We start from the raw sequence: 15,751 nt of genomic DNA on the forward strand, positions 1-15,751 counted from the left end.
CCTACTTACAACTCTCTTGACAAAAGCCAAGGTGGTCACCTCGGGCAATCGAGAGGAAAAATACAGCAGGTCGCCAATGCCAACAACATAATGGAAAAAAGCCTACGGCACCTGGTATTCCCAGGCGGTCTCCCATCCAGATACTAACCAGGCCCGACCCTGCTTAGCATCCGAGATCAGACGAGATCGAGCGCATTCAGGGTGATGTGGCCGTAGGCGATCTTGCCCCCTAGTTACAACTCTCTTGACAAAAGCCAATGTGGTCACCTCGGGCAATCGAGATGAAAATAACAGCAGGTCGCCAAAGCCAACAACATAATGGAAAAAAGCCTACGGCACCTGGTATTCCCAGGCGGTCTCCCATCCAGGTACTAACTGGGCCCGACCCTGCTTAGCATCCGAGATCAGATGAGATCGAGCGCATTCAGGGTGATGGAGCTGTAGGCGATCTTGCACCCTACTTACAACTCTCTTGACAAAAGCCAAGGTGGTCACCTCGGGCAATCGAGAGGAAAAATAGAGCAGGTCGCCAAAGCCAACAACATAATGGAAAAAAGCCTACGGCACCTGGTATACCCAGGCGGTCTCCCATCCAGGTACTAACCAGGCCCGACCCTGCTTAGCAGCCGAGATCAGACGAGATCGAGCGCATTCACGGTGATGTGGCCGTAGGCAATCTTGCACCCTACTTACAACTCTCTTGACAAAAGCCAAGGTGGTCACCTCGGGCAATCGAGAGGAAAAATAGAGCAGGTCGCCAAAGCCAACAACATAATGGAAAAAAGACTACGGCACCTGGTATTCCCAGGCGGTCTCCCATCCAGGTACCAACCAGGCCTGACCCTGATTAGCATCCGAGATCAGACGAGATCGAGCGCATTCAGGGTGATGCGGCCGTAGGTGATCTTGCACCCTACTTACAACTCTCTTGACAAAAGCCAAGGTGGTCACCTCGGGCAATCGAGAGGAAAAATACAGCAGGTCGCCAAAGCCAACAACATAATGGAAAAAAGCCTACGGCACCTGGTATTCCCAGGCGGTCTCCCATCCAGGTACTAACCAGGCCCGACCCTGCTTAGCATCCGAGATCAGACGAGATCGAGCGCATTCAGGGTGATGTGGCCGTAGGCGATCTTGCACCCTACTTACAACTCTCTTGACAAAAGCCAAGGTGGTCACCTCGGGCAATCGAGAGGAAAAATACAGCAGGTCGCCAAAGTCAACAACATAATGGAAAAAAGCCTACGGCACCTGGTTTTCCCAGTCGGGCTCCCATCCAGGTACTAACCAGGCCCGACCCTGCTTAGCATCCGAGATCAGACGAGATCGAGCGCAATCAGGGTGATGTGGCCGTAGGCGATCTTGCACACTACTTACAACTCTCTTGACAAAAGCCAATGTGGTCACCTCGGGCAATCGAGATGAAAAATACAGCAGGTCGCCAAAGCCAACAACATAATGGAAAAAAGCCTACGGCACCTTGTATTCCCAGGCGGTCACCCATCCAGGTACTAAGCAGGCCCGACCCTGTTTAGCATCCGAGATCAGACGAGATCGAGCGCATTCAGGGTAATGTGGCCGTAGGCAATCTTGCACCCTACTTACAACTCTCTTGACAAAAGCCAAGGTGGTCACCTCGGGCAATCGAGAGGAAAAATACAGCAGGTCGCCAAAGCCAACAACATAATGGAAAAAAGCCTAAGGCACCTGGTATTCCCAAGCGGTCTCCCATCCAGGTACTAACCAGGCCCAACCCTGCTTAGCATCAGAGATCAGACGAGATCGAGCGCATTCAGGGTAATGTGGCCGTAGGCAATCTTGCACCCTACTTACAACTCTCTTGACAAAAGCCAAGGTGGTCACCTCAGGTAATCGAGAGGAAAAATACAGCAGGTCACCAAAGCCAACAACATAATGGAAAAAAGCCTACGGCACTTGGTATTCCCAGGCGGTCTCCCATCCAGGTACTAACCAGGCCCGACCCTGCTTAACATCTGAGATCAGACGAGATCGAGCGCATTCAGGGTGATGTGGCTGTAAGGATTAAGGTATGTGGAAACAAAATGGTTGACAGTATGTCTTACTAAATACTTGTCTTTCTTTATCCTTCTCAGTAAAATAAGGACTCATCATCTTTAGTCACGTACGCATAAGAAGAGGCCGCATCAGCCCTAAAAAGCAGTCTACGCCCAGAAGATTGTCTTATCAGCTGATAACACCTGGAGAATTGCCTTTTCTTTGCAAATTGTTGTTTTTTTACATTGCTGATGCTTGCCCTTTTCTGTCTATAAAAGAGAAGTAATAAAGAGCCTCAGAGTCAGAGTTAAGCACGGACTTCTGAGCAGAAATACTGAATACCTCCGTGTCTCTTTGCTTAGATAAGAACTCTAACTAACAATTGGGAAACGGTAACATAACCTGACAAATAGGTGACTTGTTGAGGTCACACCTAACATTTCTGGCGCCGCGAACAGGGACCCGCAGAAAGAAACTACAAGAGGCGAACGAACATAAGGACGGAACAAAGAGGTCGGGCACATCAAGAACCACAGACAAATCCTGCGCAGGTAAGAAAAGCTTTATTTTCTTATAAACTCTGTGCTTCTTAGATTTGTGCCCACCTGATCTGTCTGAATTGTTCTTCAGGTAAACACCAACCTCTGTAGTAAGCGGGTCTTGAACTTAATATTTTGGCTTATGTTACCGTTGTTTCTTGTCTGTCTACTTGTCATCTGTCTGTTGTGACTGAGATAAGTCCTGTTTGTATGGTGTGAATTGAAACATATATCATCCCAATGGGTAACGGAATGCGCCCTTAACTCGTAAGAGTACTTTGGGGGTCCGACACTTAAGTTTGATATACCGTATATACTCGAGTATAGGCCGACCCGAATATAAGCCGAGGCCCCCAATTTACCCCCAAAAAACTGGAAAACTTATTGACTCGTGTATAAGCCGAGGGTGAGACATGGCTGTCCATCCCTGTGTGTCCGTCCATCCCTGTGTGTGTGTCCGTCCATCCATCCCTGTGTGTGTATCCATCCATCCATCCATCCCTGTGTGTGTGTGTGTGTGTGTGTGTGTATTCATCCATCCATCCATCCCTGTGTGTGTGTGTGTGTATCCATCCATCCATCCATCCCTGTGTGTGTGTGTGTGTGTGTGTGTGTGTGTATCCATCCATCCATCCATCCATCCCTGTGTGTGTGTGTGTGTGTGTGTATCCATCCATCCGTGTGTGTGTGTGTGTGTGTGTGTGTGTGTGTGTGTGTGTGTGTGTGTGTGTGTGTGTGTCCGTGCAGCCTTGTGTGTGTGTCCAGCCTACCTGTGTCCCAAGCCTCCGTCCCGAGCCGCCGTCGTCCCGAGCCTCCTCCGTCCCGTGCCGTGCCTCCTCCGTCCCGTGCCTCCTCCATCCCGTGCCGTGCCTCCTCCGTCCCGTGCCGTGCCTCCTCCGTCCCGTGCCTCCTCCGTCCCGTGCCGTGCCGATGGATCGCCGCTCTTCTCGGCGGCCATTCTACAATTCAAAATTCCGCCTCCGCCTGTGATAGGCGGAACACTCAATTTCCCAGCAGCCTGTGTTCCGCCTATCACGGACATCCTCTCATACTCGTCCGTAGTATGAGAATGAGCGGATGTCCGTGATAGGCGGAACACTGACTGCTGGGAAATTCAGTGTTCCGCCTATCACAGGCGGAGGCGGAGAAGGAGGCGCGGCTTTTGAATTTTAATGTCCGCCGTCTGTCTGCTCGATACGCTGATCGAGCAGTCAGACAGCGGTGACTCGAGTATAAGCCGAGGGGGCACTTTCAGCCTCAAAAAAGAGGCTGAAAATCTCGGCTTATACTCGAGTATATACGGTACGCTTTTTGATTCATGAGCCTAAAAACGGGTTGAAAGTATAAGTCCTGACTGCCTCAATAAAGCAGGAATAAGAAACGATTGCTGAGAGATTCCATGGTAATGGGAAGGGAATAAAGGTCTCCACAAAGTCCCGGAGATCTAGTTATATGTGTTTGGCCACCAAAAGGAATGCTTGTATATGTTGTAGCTGTCAGTCTGGTCATAATATTTGTCAGTTGGCTAGCATATAAGGTAATTCGATTTCAGAAATCTCATCCAGGAGAGGTTTTTAGTATTTTGGCACCCTAGGAGGAGAAGGCAACGAGACACTTAGTAAGTGATCCAAACGCCACCTAGGCAGGACTGTCAAAATGGGCCAGACACATGGTAAACCCCAGGAGGAATCTCAGAAATGTTATGCTGTTAAAGACATAATTACAATATTGTATGGGAAGGACAAGGCACAGGGCACGAATAGGGTTCTCAAGAAATTTGGAATGGATGGAGAAAATGGGCTAAGTGTAGAAGGTTGGGAGAATATAAAGAGAGACAGACAGGGGGAGGTCCTGCAGAACAGATGGGTATCACAAATACAATGTTTAATTAAGGTTTCCAACAGGGCTGAAGAGGAGGGATGGGAGTATTGTCAGGAAAAGGGTGGATGGGATATGAAGGTCCGACACAAAAGTCTTCCTTCTGCTCCCGGCGATAGGGTAAATACGGGAGATACTCCACCTCCTTATAACACCACCACACCAGGTAATGAAAGACCAAAACTTTATCCTTCCTTAAGAGGAAGAGGGTGGGTATGCCGAGTATGCGGTACCCAGAACCCAGACTGGGCACAGGAATGTGTGCATTGCGGCGCTCAAAGACCAGAGCCCGTAGCTCCAGTCCATAGTCGGACTAGGGTAATACAAGTAAATAATCCAAATGCGGGTCAAGCAGGACAGCCACCTACAGTGACCCGACAAGTCGTTCTGAGGACATGGACACCTTGGTCGGCTGACACTCTTATGGCATTAATACAGAATGCTCCTGATCCCGTAGCAAAACCTGCCGCATTCTGTAGATTCGTGACACAATTACTAGACACACATGAAGCAACTTGGCAAGATGGGGAAGATTTGTGTAGACATAAAATGACACTAACGATGTTTAATCAATTTATGAATGAAATTGCTCCACATAGACCACAAGGGGATCCAGCGGCAGATCCACCAGGAATACACCCCCGTCATATAGACTCTAGACCCCTGTTTATTGCTCAGTTACGAGAATTTTGCCAAGGGAAACAGCAGGAAAGGGGTTCGACAGCGCCCATAAAACAGGCCCCAGGTCAGACTGTTACAGAATTTTACCTCAACATGGAAAGCATGATGGCTGACGAAGGTCTAGATTTAGCCTTACCCGTCACCATTAGGGCTTTCAATCGACAGTTTATGGAAGGACTAGTACCCCAAATAGGTGACAAACTGAAGGCATGTACTCCCGAATGGAGAGCCATACGGGACAGAGGAACATTGTTGCAGAAAGCACAAGGCATAGAGGCTGATTTAGCAGAAACTAAACCCAGAAGGACACCGGGAGTTAACACTGTTGCCCGGGTCAATGAAGGAGGGAATTCCTCCCGTAAACCTCTTACCTGTTATTACTGCAACAAGGTGGGACATATAAAAAGAGACTGTAGGAAAAGGATAAAAGACGAACAGGAAGGAAACACGGACAGAGACACGAGGGACTACAGACAGAGGCGTACCAATGATAGGGACGATCCGACCGCATGACTTGCCCCAGTCCTAGCTGAATCAGAGAACAAAATGCTCCACATGTTGATGAAGGTGGAAGGTAAACATATTCCTTGTTTAGTTGACACAGGAGCATCACGCAGCTTATTATCTGATTCAGTAGTCCCTCCACACATGACATCCCGTGACACCATACCCATAAGTGGTTATGACGGTCTTTTGTCCGATGCCCCACTGACTAAACCTTAAAAAGTAAAAATAGGGGGAATGGCTACCACCTGACACTTGTGTATTGTTGCAATATGTAGATGACCTATTGTTATGTTGTCCGGATAACGATACTTGTTTAAAAGCCACTCTATCATTGTTACAATTCCTGGCTGAAAAAGGGTGCAAGGTGAATAGAACTAAGTTACAGGTATGTCAGAAAAAGGTTGTCTTTTTGGGCCACTGTATATCCCAGGGTACTCGACACCTCACTGAAGACCGAGTCCAGGCCATAAGACAAATGAATGTCCCACGCAACTTTAAGCAACTTCGTATGTTTCTGGGAATGGTGTCATATTGTAGACAATGGATACCACATGCCAGTTCTCTGATGCAGCCATTATATGATTGCTTGAAAATAGTACCCTATGTACTCACAGAAGCAGGTCATGAATCTTTTAGCACCTTAAAAAGGTTACTAATTTCGGCACCTGCGATCGGGATCCCTGATTATACCAAAACATTTCATTTGTACATTGCTGAAATCACGGGACACGCAACAGGGGTGTTGACACAACAACACATCAAACAAAGGCCGGTAGCATACTTCTCGGCGGCTCTCGATCCTGTCTCTAGAGGATCACCGTCCTGTGTACGAGCAGTTGCAGCAGTGTCAATTATCATTGACAAATCCTCAGAAATTGTCTTAGACAATCCTGTAGTGGTACATACCACACATGACATACACGCCATCTTGTCACAGGTCCAGCCAAAACACATATCAATGGCAAGGCAGCTGCGTCTACAATGCACCTTGCTCCTACCCCCCAATGTTACCTTTCAGCGATGCACTTCTTTTAACTTAGCACAGCTTTTACCATTACAGACAGATTTGACAGGGGGGAGTAATGATGATAATGGTGTAGATACAGCACAAGATACTCAGGATTCTGACACACTTTCGTTTCAGGACATAACATCTGATGAACACGATTGTTTTCAACTTATGGAACAAGAAACCACGGGGTTCCCACATGTCACAGACATACCCATTGCAAATGCAGAACACACACTGTACATAGATGGTAGTAGATTTGCCGATGACAAAGGTAAATATCACACAGGTTATGCTGTGGTAACGGACACACAGGTAATTGAGGCAAAGTCACTACCAGCACACATGTCGGCACAAGAAGCGGAACTAACCGCTCTAGAGAAAGCCCTAGAACACTTGGAGGGACAAGAAGGGAACATTTACACTGATTCCGCATACGCCTACGGAGTTGCACATGATTATGGCCACATATGGAAAGCTAGAGGTTACCTTACAGCAGCAGGCACACCTGTTAAACATGGTGAAGGAATCAAAAGAGTCCTGAACAATCTTCAAAAGGTTATAAGAGTAGCCATCATGAAGATAGCGGCACACACGAGCGCAAAAACAACTGAGGCAAAAGGAAACGCATTTGCAGATTTAACTGCAAAGAAGGCAGCTCTAGGGGAAGTAAGCCCTGAGACCTTAGCCACGGTACAGGTGAGTATGCCCCAAACCACATGGCAGCAGCTAATCGAACTACAGGAACAAGCAGGGGCTATTGAGAAGGACCGTTGGGTTAAGGAGGGAGCTGCACCAGGCCTTGACAATGTATGGAGAGAAGGAGACAAAATATGTCTACCCGCTTCTCTATACCCCGCAATGGCAGCGGCTGTCCACTTACCCACTCATGTCAGCTCCAATTCTATGTATAGGATTGTAAGCCAAGGATGGCTAGCCCCTGGATTCAGTAGTACTGCAAGGAACTACTGTGCTGCATGCCAAATCTGTCTGATTAATAACCCAGGACAGAGAGTGAAAACCCCACGTAAACATCAGGTCCGGGCCCAATATCCCTTTCAGAGACTGCAGATTGACTACATACAAATGCCTAAGAGCGGCCCCTTTGAATTTGTTCTCGTGTGCATCTGCCTATTTTCAGGCTGGCCCGAAAGTTATCCTGTAAAATCAGCTACGGCAAAAGCCACCGCCAAGAAACTGATTACTGAGCTGATACCTAGGTTTGGTCTCCCAGAAACAATAGAATCAGATAGGGGGACACATTTCACGGGAGAAATAATGCAAAATGTGATGGCAATGTTAGGGGTTCAACAAAGTTTTCATACTCCTTACCACCCACAGAGTTCAGGATCAGTAGAAAGAGTAAATGGTACAATCAAGCTGAAAATACAAAAGGCCATGCAGGAGTTGAACAAACCATGGCCTGAGTGCCTACCCTTAGCTTTGTTCTCTATTAGGTACACCCCAACAGGAAAAACCGGGTTATCCCCATATGAAATACTGTTTGGAAGTGCACCTAGATTAGGTTTATATTTTCCTCAAAGTATGCAATTGCAATGTGATAGGTTAACTACGTATGTAATACAGTTGCAACAGCGTCTGACTAAAATCCACAAGAGTGTGTATTCTTCTCTTCCAGACCCTAATTCTGTCACAGGTACTCACGACTTACAACCAGGAGACTATGTGTATGTAAAGAAACATACCAGAAAGACACTGGAACCAAGGTTTGAAGGTCCTTTCCAGGTGCTATTGATTACAGCAACCTCAGTGAAATTGGAAGGGAAACCTACCTGGATCCACGCTTCTCACTGTAAAAAGGAGCCAGTTGGCAAATGACAACATGTATCTTTTTTTTTTGTTTCAGTAATCCTGGCTAATAGTTTGGTTACCTCACAGAATAAAATACACAAGGATGAAGGATTTTCTAAAAAAATGTTATTACTGAAGTTTAAATATGCTTATGCCCAGAAGTCAGGATATGAGAAATGTTGGATTTGTAGCAAATTACACCCCAGCACAGCAAGTATACCACTGATGGCAGTTCCTATAAACTATACTGATCTTGCTAACAGTAGCATTAACATAATTAGAACAAATACCAGCGAGACAGTAATGTTTAAGTCAAATGGCCTCGCCTTTTCCCCTGATTGGTGTTTCAACCTAGGGAAAACAACGGGAGGAAATGGAGAATGCCAAGACAGCAAATTTAACTTGTCCATTTTCATACCAAAAGCTACTCCTGGGAAAAACACGGTCTTCTACCCTAGTATAACCCACACACACCAATCGTTAGCTGAGTTCCTCGGTAATATTTCAGACAACAACACCAGGTGGTTAGTGAGTAACCTATCTCTTTATGGATACACCTCCCTTTATAGAAATAATATCGGTAGTAGATCAGTAGCACTGGGAAATAGTATATATATCTGTTGTGAGGATAAATGTTATACTTGGATACCTAGAAGAGCTCAGGGATGGTGCTACCTCGCAAGTTTAGTACCAGTAATGGGAGTAGTAGGTGATGAACGAGGTGATCACCTATTAGAAGCTAGCATGCACCCTAGGTATCCCCTCAGGTATCGTAGTAAAAGAGAAATATTCCTGAAGAAGGACATGGCATGGGCTTGGTTCCCGTCCTGGACAGGATGGGGTATAGACTTAATGAAACGACTAAATAACTATACAGGAATTATTAATGATGTTTTGGAGAAAAACTCTGATGACATTACTAAGTTAAATCTGGAGACCAGAGCCATCAGACAACAATTAGAATTACATGAATTAGCAATTGAAAGTATGAGTGCAGCACTGACAGGACTCTGTGAAACTACTGAGGACTATGAGTGCTGTACTTGGATACATAACACCAGCATTGAGGTACCTGACTATTATGACATCATTGCACAACACCGTACGGAAGTAAAGAATTTACAAGAGAAGGCCCGAAATATTGGTCGCGACTGGGATCCGTTTGGTGGAACTTTTAGTTTCTCAGGGTTATTCTCTTGGGTTAAGAAGGCAGCAATGACGATTATAGTGGTGCTCTTATTCGTATTTTTCTTTTATGCATGCTTTAAACTGCTCATGTGCTTTTGCAAGAAAGCCAAGGTAAATGATGCGGAAAAGATGGAACTTTTGTGAAGATAGGTGGATTTAGATCCTTGACATCACCCATCTTGCAGAAAAGCCACTCTTCCTGAATTTTAGATGTTGGTACTGTCCAGGGGGATGGGTGTATACCCCTCTGACAACTCGCGGTCAGGGAGAGTACTCTGGATATAGGCCGACTAGAACTTGTTCAGGTGGACCCAGGACAAGAGGGAGGGGTGATGTCAAAGGGGGAAATGTAAGGATTAAGGTATGTGGAAACAAAATGGTTGACAGTATGTCTTACTAAATACTTGTCTTTCTTTATCCTTCTCAGTAAAATAAGAACTCATCATCTTTAGTCACGTACGCATAAGAAGAGGCCGCATCAGCCCTAAAAAGCAGTCTACGCCCAGAAGATTGTCTTATCAGCTGATAACACCTGGAGAATTGCCTTTTCTTTGCAAATTGTTGTTTTTTTACATTGCTGATGCTTGCCCTTTTCTGTCTATAAAAGAGAAGTAATAAAGAGCCTCAGAGTCAGAGTTAAGCACGGACTTCTGAGCAGAAATACTGAATACCTCCGTGTCTCTTTGCTTAGATAAGAACTCTAACTAACAATTGGGAAACGGTAACATAACCTGACAAATAGGTGACTTGTTGAGGTCACACCTAACATGGCCGTAGGCGATCTTGCACCCTACTTACATCTCTCTTGACAAAAGCCAAGGTGGTCACCTCGGGCAATCGAGAGGAAAAATACAGTAGGTCGCCAAAGCCAACAACATAATGGAAAAAAGCCTACAGCACCTGGTATTCCCAGGCGGTCTCCCATCCAGGTACTAACCAGGCGCGACCCTGCTTAGCATTCGAGATCAGACGAGATCGAGCGCATTCAGGGTGATGTGGCCGTAGGCGATCTTGCACCCTACTTACAACTCTCTTGACAAAAGCCAAGGTGGTCACCTTGGGCAATCGAGAGGAAAAATACAGCAGGTCGCCAAAGCCAACAACATAATGGAAAAAAGCCTACGGCACCTGGTATTCCCAGGTGGTCTCCCATGCAGGTACTAAACAGGCCTGACCCTGCTTAACATCCGAGATCAGACGAGATCGAGCGCATTCAAGGTGATGTGGCCGAAAGCCATCTTGCACCCTACTTACAACTCTCTTGACAAAAGCCAAGGTGTTCACCTCGGGCAATCGAGAGGAAAAATACAGCAGGTCGCCAAAGCCAACAACATAATGGAAAAAAGCCTACGGCACCTGGTATTCCCAGGCGGTCTCCCATCCAGGCCCAATCCTGCTTAGCATCCGAGATCAGACGAGATTGAGCGCATTCAGGGTGATGTGGCCGTAGGCGATCTTGCACCCTACTTACAACTCTCTTGACAAAAGCCAAGGTGGTCACCTCGGGCAATCGAGAGGAAAAATACAGCAGGTCGCCAAAGCCAACAACATAATGGAAAAAAGCCTACGGCACCTTGTATTCCAAGGCGGTCTCCCATCCAGGTACTAACCAGGCCCGACCCTGCTTAGCATCCGAGATCAGACAAGATCGAGCGCATTCATTGTGATGTGGCCGTAGGCGATCTTGCACCCTACTTACAACTCTCTTGACAAAAGCCAAGGTGGTCACCACGGGCAATCGAGAGGAAAAATACAGCAGGTCGCCAAAGCCAACAACATAATGGAAAAAAGCCTGCGGCACCTGGTATTCCCAGGCGGTCTCCCATCCAGGTACTAACCAGGCCGGACCCTGCTTAGCATCCGAGATCAGATGAGATTGAGCGCATTCAGGGTGATGTGGCCGTAGGCAAACTTGCACCCTACTTACAACACTCTTGACAAAAGCCAAGGTGGTCACCTCGGGCAATCGAGAGGAAAAATACAGCAGGTCGCCAAAGCCAACAACATAATGGAAAAAAGCCTATGGCACCTGGTATTTCCAGGCGGTCTCCCATCCAGGTACTAACCAGGCCCGACCCTGCTTAGCATCCGAGAACAGACGAGATCGAGCGCATTCAGGGTGATGTGGCCGTAGGCGATCTTGCACCCTACTTACGACTCTCTTGACAAAAGCCAAGGTGTTCACCTCGGGCAATCGAGAGGAAAAATACAGCAGGACGCCAAAGCCAACAATATAATGGAAAAAAGCCTACGGCACCTGGTATTCCCAGGCGGACTCCCATACAGGTACTAACCAGGCCTGGCCCTGCTTAGCATCCGAGATCAGATGAGATCAAACGCATTCAGGGTGATGTGGCCGTAGGCGATATCGCACCCTACTTACAACTCTCTTGACAAAAGCCAAGGTGGTCACCTCGGGCAATCGAGAGGAAAAATACAGCAGGTCGCCAAAGCCAACAACATAATGGAAAAAAGCCTACGGCACCTTGTATTCCAAGGCGGTCTCCCATCCAGGTACTAACCAGGCCCGACCCTGCTTAGCATCCGAGATCAGACGAGATCGAGCGCATTCATTGTGATGTGGCCGTAGGCGATCTTGCACCCTACTTACAACTCTCTTGACAAAAGCCAAGGTGGTCACCACGGGCAATCGAGAGGAAAAATACAGCAGGTCGCCAAAGCCAACAACATAATGGAAAAAAGCCTACGGCACCTGGTATTCCCAGGCGGTCTCCCATCCAGGTACTAACCAGGCCGGACCCTGCTTAGCATCCGAGATCAGATGAGATCGAGCGCATTCAGGGTGATGTGGCCGTAGGCAAACTTGCACCCTACTTACAACTCTCTTGACAAAAGCCAAGGTGGTCACCTCGGGCAATCGAGAGGAAAAATACAGCAGGTCGCCAAAGCCAACAACATAATGGAAAAAAGCCTACGGCACCTGGTATTTCCAGGCGGTCTCCCATCCAGGTACTAACCAGGCCCGACCCTGCTTAGCATCCGAGATCAGACGAGATCGAGTGCATTCAGGGTGATGTGGCCGTAGGCGATCTTGCACCCTACTTACGACTCTCTTGACAAAAGCCAAGGTGGTCACCTCGGGCAATCGAGAGGAAAAATACAGCAGGACGCCAAAGCCAACAACATAATGGAAAAAAGCCTACGGCACCTGGTATTCCCAGGCGGACTCCCATACAGGTACTAACCAGGCCTGACCCTGCTTAGCATCCGAGATCAGATGAGATCAAACGCATTCAGGGTGATGTGGCCGTAAGCGATCTGGCACCCTACTTACAACTCTCTTGACAAAAGCCAAGGTGGTCACCTTGGGCAATCGAGAGGAAAAATACAGCAGGTCGCCAAAGCCAACGACATAATGGAAAAAAGCCTACGGCACCTGGTATTCCCAGGCGGTCTCCCATCCAGGTACTAACCAGGCCCGACCCTGCTTAGCATCCGAGATCAGACGAGATCAAACGCATTCAGGGTGATGTGGCCGTAGGCGATCTTGCCCCCTACTTACAACTCTCTTGACAAAAGCCAAGGTGGTCACCTTGGGCAATCGAGAGGAAAAATACAGCAGGTCGCCAAAGCCAACGACATAATGGAAAAAAGCCTACGGCACCTGGTATTCCCAGGCGGTCTCCCATCCAGGTACTAACCAGGCCCGACCCTGCTTAGCATCCGAGATCAGATGAGATCGAGCGCAATCAGGGTGATGTGACCGTAGGCGATCTTGCACCCTACTTACAACTCTCTTGACAAAAGCCAAGGTGGTCACCTCGGGCAATCGAGAGGAAAAATACAGCAGGTCGCCAAAGCCAACAACATAATGGAAAAAAGCTTACGGCACCTGGTATTCCCAGGTGGTCTCCCATCCAGGTACTAACCAGGCCCGACCCTGCTTAGCATCCGAGATCAGACGAGATCGAGCGCATTCAGGGTGATGTGGCCGAAGGCGATCTTGCACCCTACTTACAACTCTCTTGACAAAAGCCAAGGTGGTCACCTTGGGCAATCGAGAGGAAAAATACAGCAGGTCGCCAAAGCCAACGACATAATGGAAAAAAGCCTACGGCACCTGGTATTCCCAGGCGCTCTCCCATCCAGGTACTAACCAGGCCCGACCCTGCTTAGCATCCGAGATCAGACGAGATCAAACGCATTCAGGGTGATGTGGCCGTAGGCGATCTTGCCCCCTACTAACAACTCTCTTGACAAAAGCCAAGGTGGTCACCTTGGGCAATCGAGAGGAAAAATACAGCAGGTCGCCAAAGCCAACGACATAATGGAAAAAAGCCTACGGCACCTGGTATTCCCAGGCGGTCTCCCATCCAGGTACTAACTAGGCCCGACCCTGCTTAGCATCCGAGATCAGATGAGATCGAGCGCAATCAGGGTGATGTGGCCGTAGGCGATCTTGCACCCTACTTACAACTCTCTTGACAAAAGCCAAGGTGGTCACCTCGGGCAATCGAGAGGAAAAATACAGCAGGTCGCCAAAGCCAACAACATAATGGAAAAAAGCCTACGGCACCTGGTATTCCCAGGCGGTCTCCCATCCAGGTACTAACCAGGCCCGACCCTGCTTAGCATCCGGGATCAGACGAGATCGAGCGCATTCAGGGTGATGTGGCCGTAGGCGATCTTGCACCCTACTTACAACTCTCTTGACAAAAGCCAAGGTGGTCACCTCGGGCAATCAAGAGGAAAAATACAGCAGGTCGCCAAAGCCAACAACATAATGGAAAAAAGCCTACGGCACCTGGTATTCCCAGGCGGACTCCCATACAAGTACTAACCAGGCCTGACCCTGCTTAGCATCCGAGATCAGACGAGATCAAACGCATTCAGGGTGATGTGGCCGTAAGCGATCTGGCACCCTACTTACAACTCTCTTGACAAAAGCCAAGGTGGTCACCTTGGGCAATCGACAGGAAAAATACAGCAGGTCGCCAAAGCCAACGACATAATGGAAAAAAGCCTACGGCATCTGGTATTCCCAGGCGGTCTCCCATCCAGGTACTAACCAGGCCGGACCCTGCTTAGCATCCGAGATCAGATGAGATCGAGCGCATTCAGGGTGATGTGGCCGTAGGCAAACTTGCACCCTACTTACAACACTCTTGACAAAAGCCAAGGTGGTCACCTCGGGCAATCGAGAGGAAAAATACAGCAGGTCGCCAAAGCCAACAACATAATGGAAAAAAGCCTATGGCACCTGGTATTTCCAGGCGGTCTCCCATCTAGGTACTAACCAGGCCCGACCCTGCTTAGCATCCGAGAACAGACGAGATCGAGCGCATTCAGGGTGATGTGGCCGTAGGCGATCTTGCACCCTACTTACGACTCTCTTGACAAAAGCCAAGGTGGTCACCTCGGGCAATCGAGAGGAAAAATACAGCAGGACGCCAAAGCCAACAATATAATGGAAAAAAGCCTACGGCACCTGGTATTCCCAGGCGGACTCCCATACAGGTACTAACCAGGCCTGGCCCTGCTTAGCATCCGAGATCAGATGAGATCAAACGCATTCAGGGTGATGTGGCCGTAGGCGATCTCGCACCCTACTTACAACTCTCTTGACAAAAGCCAAGGTGGTCACCTCGGGCAATCGAGAGGAAAAATACAGCAGGTCGCCAAAGCCAACAACATAATGGAAAAAAGCCTACGGCACCTTGTATTCCAAGGCGGTCTCCCATCCAGGTACTAACCAGGCCCGACCCTGCTTAGCATCCGAGATCAGACGAGATCGAGCGCATTCATTGTGATGTGGCCGTAGGCGATCTTGCACCCTACTTACAACTCTCTTGACAAAAGCCAAGGTGGTCACCACGGGCAATCGAGAGGAAAAATACAGCAGGTCGCCAAAGCCAACAACATAATGGAAAAAAGCCTACGGCACCTGGTATTCCCAGGCGGTCTCCCATCCAGGTACTAACCAGGCCGGACCCTGCTTAGCATCCGAGATCAGATGAGATCGAGCGCATTCAGGGTGATGTGGCCGTAGGCAAACTTGCACCCTACTTACAACTCTCTTGACAAAAGCCAAGGTGGTCACCTCGGGCAATCGAGAGGAAAAATACAGCAGGTCGCCAAAGCCAACAACATAATGGAAAAA

The 15,751-nt window shown here is 48.2% G+C and overlaps 12 non-coding genes and 19 pseudogenes across 12 annotated transcripts; all 31 read right to left on the reverse strand.

Moving 5' to 3' along the window:
- Positions 1-99: 99 nt before the first annotated feature.
- Positions 100-218, reverse strand: LOC143980110 (5S ribosomal RNA). The gene has a single exon (XR_013274254.1). It is a non-coding gene; the product is annotated as a 5S ribosomal RNA (ribosomal RNA).
- A 109-nt stretch (positions 219-327) lies between these two features.
- Positions 328-446, reverse strand: LOC143978256 (5S ribosomal RNA; annotated as a pseudogene).
- A 109-nt stretch (positions 447-555) lies between these two features.
- On the reverse strand, positions 556-674 carry LOC143977732 (5S ribosomal RNA; annotated as a pseudogene).
- A 109-nt stretch (positions 675-783) lies between these two features.
- LOC143979083 (5S ribosomal RNA) lies at positions 784-902 on the reverse strand (annotated as a pseudogene).
- A 109-nt stretch (positions 903-1,011) lies between these two features.
- Positions 1,012-1,130, reverse strand: LOC143977410 (5S ribosomal RNA). The gene has a single exon (XR_013273690.1). It is a non-coding gene; the product is annotated as a 5S ribosomal RNA (ribosomal RNA).
- Positions 1,131-1,239: 109 nt separating this feature from the next.
- LOC143977048 (5S ribosomal RNA) lies at positions 1,240-1,358 on the reverse strand. Its single transcript, XR_013273334.1, has one exon. It is a non-coding gene; the product is annotated as a 5S ribosomal RNA (ribosomal RNA).
- Positions 1,359-1,467: 109 nt separating this feature from the next.
- Positions 1,468-1,586, reverse strand: LOC143978146 (5S ribosomal RNA; annotated as a pseudogene).
- Positions 1,587-1,695: 109 nt separating this feature from the next.
- LOC143978206 (5S ribosomal RNA) lies at positions 1,696-1,814 on the reverse strand (annotated as a pseudogene).
- Positions 1,815-1,923: 109 nt separating this feature from the next.
- LOC143979038 (5S ribosomal RNA) lies at positions 1,924-2,042 on the reverse strand (annotated as a pseudogene).
- An 8,476-nt stretch (positions 2,043-10,518) lies between these two features.
- LOC143979832 (5S ribosomal RNA) lies at positions 10,519-10,637 on the reverse strand. The gene has a single exon (XR_013274089.1). It is a non-coding gene; the product is annotated as a 5S ribosomal RNA (ribosomal RNA).
- A 109-nt stretch (positions 10,638-10,746) lies between these two features.
- On the reverse strand, positions 10,747-10,865 carry LOC143978594 (5S ribosomal RNA; annotated as a pseudogene).
- A 326-nt stretch (positions 10,866-11,191) lies between these two features.
- LOC143979252 (5S ribosomal RNA) lies at positions 11,192-11,310 on the reverse strand (annotated as a pseudogene).
- Positions 11,311-11,419: 109 nt separating this feature from the next.
- On the reverse strand, positions 11,420-11,538 carry LOC143978528 (5S ribosomal RNA; annotated as a pseudogene).
- A 109-nt stretch (positions 11,539-11,647) lies between these two features.
- On the reverse strand, positions 11,648-11,766 carry LOC143978029 (5S ribosomal RNA; annotated as a pseudogene).
- Positions 11,767-11,875: 109 nt separating this feature from the next.
- Positions 11,876-11,994, reverse strand: LOC143978621 (5S ribosomal RNA; annotated as a pseudogene).
- Positions 11,995-12,103: 109 nt separating this feature from the next.
- On the reverse strand, positions 12,104-12,222 carry LOC143978800 (5S ribosomal RNA; annotated as a pseudogene).
- A 109-nt stretch (positions 12,223-12,331) lies between these two features.
- Positions 12,332-12,450, reverse strand: LOC143976630 (5S ribosomal RNA). The gene has a single exon (XR_013272929.1). It is a non-coding gene; the product is annotated as a 5S ribosomal RNA (ribosomal RNA).
- A 109-nt stretch (positions 12,451-12,559) lies between these two features.
- LOC143979402 (5S ribosomal RNA) lies at positions 12,560-12,678 on the reverse strand. Its single transcript, XR_013274038.1, has one exon. It is a non-coding gene; the product is annotated as a 5S ribosomal RNA (ribosomal RNA).
- Positions 12,679-12,787: 109 nt separating this feature from the next.
- LOC143978726 (5S ribosomal RNA) lies at positions 12,788-12,906 on the reverse strand (annotated as a pseudogene).
- Positions 12,907-13,015: 109 nt separating this feature from the next.
- On the reverse strand, positions 13,016-13,134 carry LOC143976787 (5S ribosomal RNA). Its single transcript, XR_013273081.1, has one exon. It is a non-coding gene; the product is annotated as a 5S ribosomal RNA (ribosomal RNA).
- Positions 13,135-13,243: 109 nt separating this feature from the next.
- On the reverse strand, positions 13,244-13,362 carry LOC143978208 (5S ribosomal RNA). Its single transcript, XR_013273911.1, has one exon. It is a non-coding gene; the product is annotated as a 5S ribosomal RNA (ribosomal RNA).
- A 109-nt stretch (positions 13,363-13,471) lies between these two features.
- On the reverse strand, positions 13,472-13,590 carry LOC143976868 (5S ribosomal RNA). Its single transcript, XR_013273161.1, has one exon. It is a non-coding gene; the product is annotated as a 5S ribosomal RNA (ribosomal RNA).
- A 109-nt stretch (positions 13,591-13,699) lies between these two features.
- On the reverse strand, positions 13,700-13,818 carry LOC143978102 (5S ribosomal RNA; annotated as a pseudogene).
- A 109-nt stretch (positions 13,819-13,927) lies between these two features.
- On the reverse strand, positions 13,928-14,046 carry LOC143976423 (5S ribosomal RNA). Its single transcript, XR_013272731.1, has one exon. It is a non-coding gene; the product is annotated as a 5S ribosomal RNA (ribosomal RNA).
- Positions 14,047-14,155: 109 nt separating this feature from the next.
- LOC143976634 (5S ribosomal RNA) lies at positions 14,156-14,274 on the reverse strand. Its single transcript, XR_013272933.1, has one exon. It is a non-coding gene; the product is annotated as a 5S ribosomal RNA (ribosomal RNA).
- A 109-nt stretch (positions 14,275-14,383) lies between these two features.
- On the reverse strand, positions 14,384-14,502 carry LOC143978812 (5S ribosomal RNA; annotated as a pseudogene).
- Positions 14,503-14,611: 109 nt separating this feature from the next.
- LOC143977749 (5S ribosomal RNA) lies at positions 14,612-14,730 on the reverse strand (annotated as a pseudogene).
- A 109-nt stretch (positions 14,731-14,839) lies between these two features.
- LOC143978209 (5S ribosomal RNA) lies at positions 14,840-14,958 on the reverse strand (annotated as a pseudogene).
- A 109-nt stretch (positions 14,959-15,067) lies between these two features.
- LOC143978623 (5S ribosomal RNA) lies at positions 15,068-15,186 on the reverse strand (annotated as a pseudogene).
- A 109-nt stretch (positions 15,187-15,295) lies between these two features.
- On the reverse strand, positions 15,296-15,414 carry LOC143978801 (5S ribosomal RNA; annotated as a pseudogene).
- Positions 15,415-15,523: 109 nt separating this feature from the next.
- On the reverse strand, positions 15,524-15,642 carry LOC143976631 (5S ribosomal RNA). Its single transcript, XR_013272930.1, has one exon. It is a non-coding gene; the product is annotated as a 5S ribosomal RNA (ribosomal RNA).
- Positions 15,643-15,751: the final 109 nt, after the last annotated feature.

This window comes from Lithobates pipiens, unplaced genomic scaffold (assembly GCF_037356315.1).
Source record: "Lithobates pipiens isolate NorthernLeopardFrog02 unplaced genomic scaffold, aLitPip1_a1.2 Scaffold_13, whole genome shotgun sequence".
Classification (NCBI taxonomy): Eukaryota; Metazoa; Chordata; class Amphibia; order Anura; family Ranidae; genus Lithobates; species Lithobates pipiens.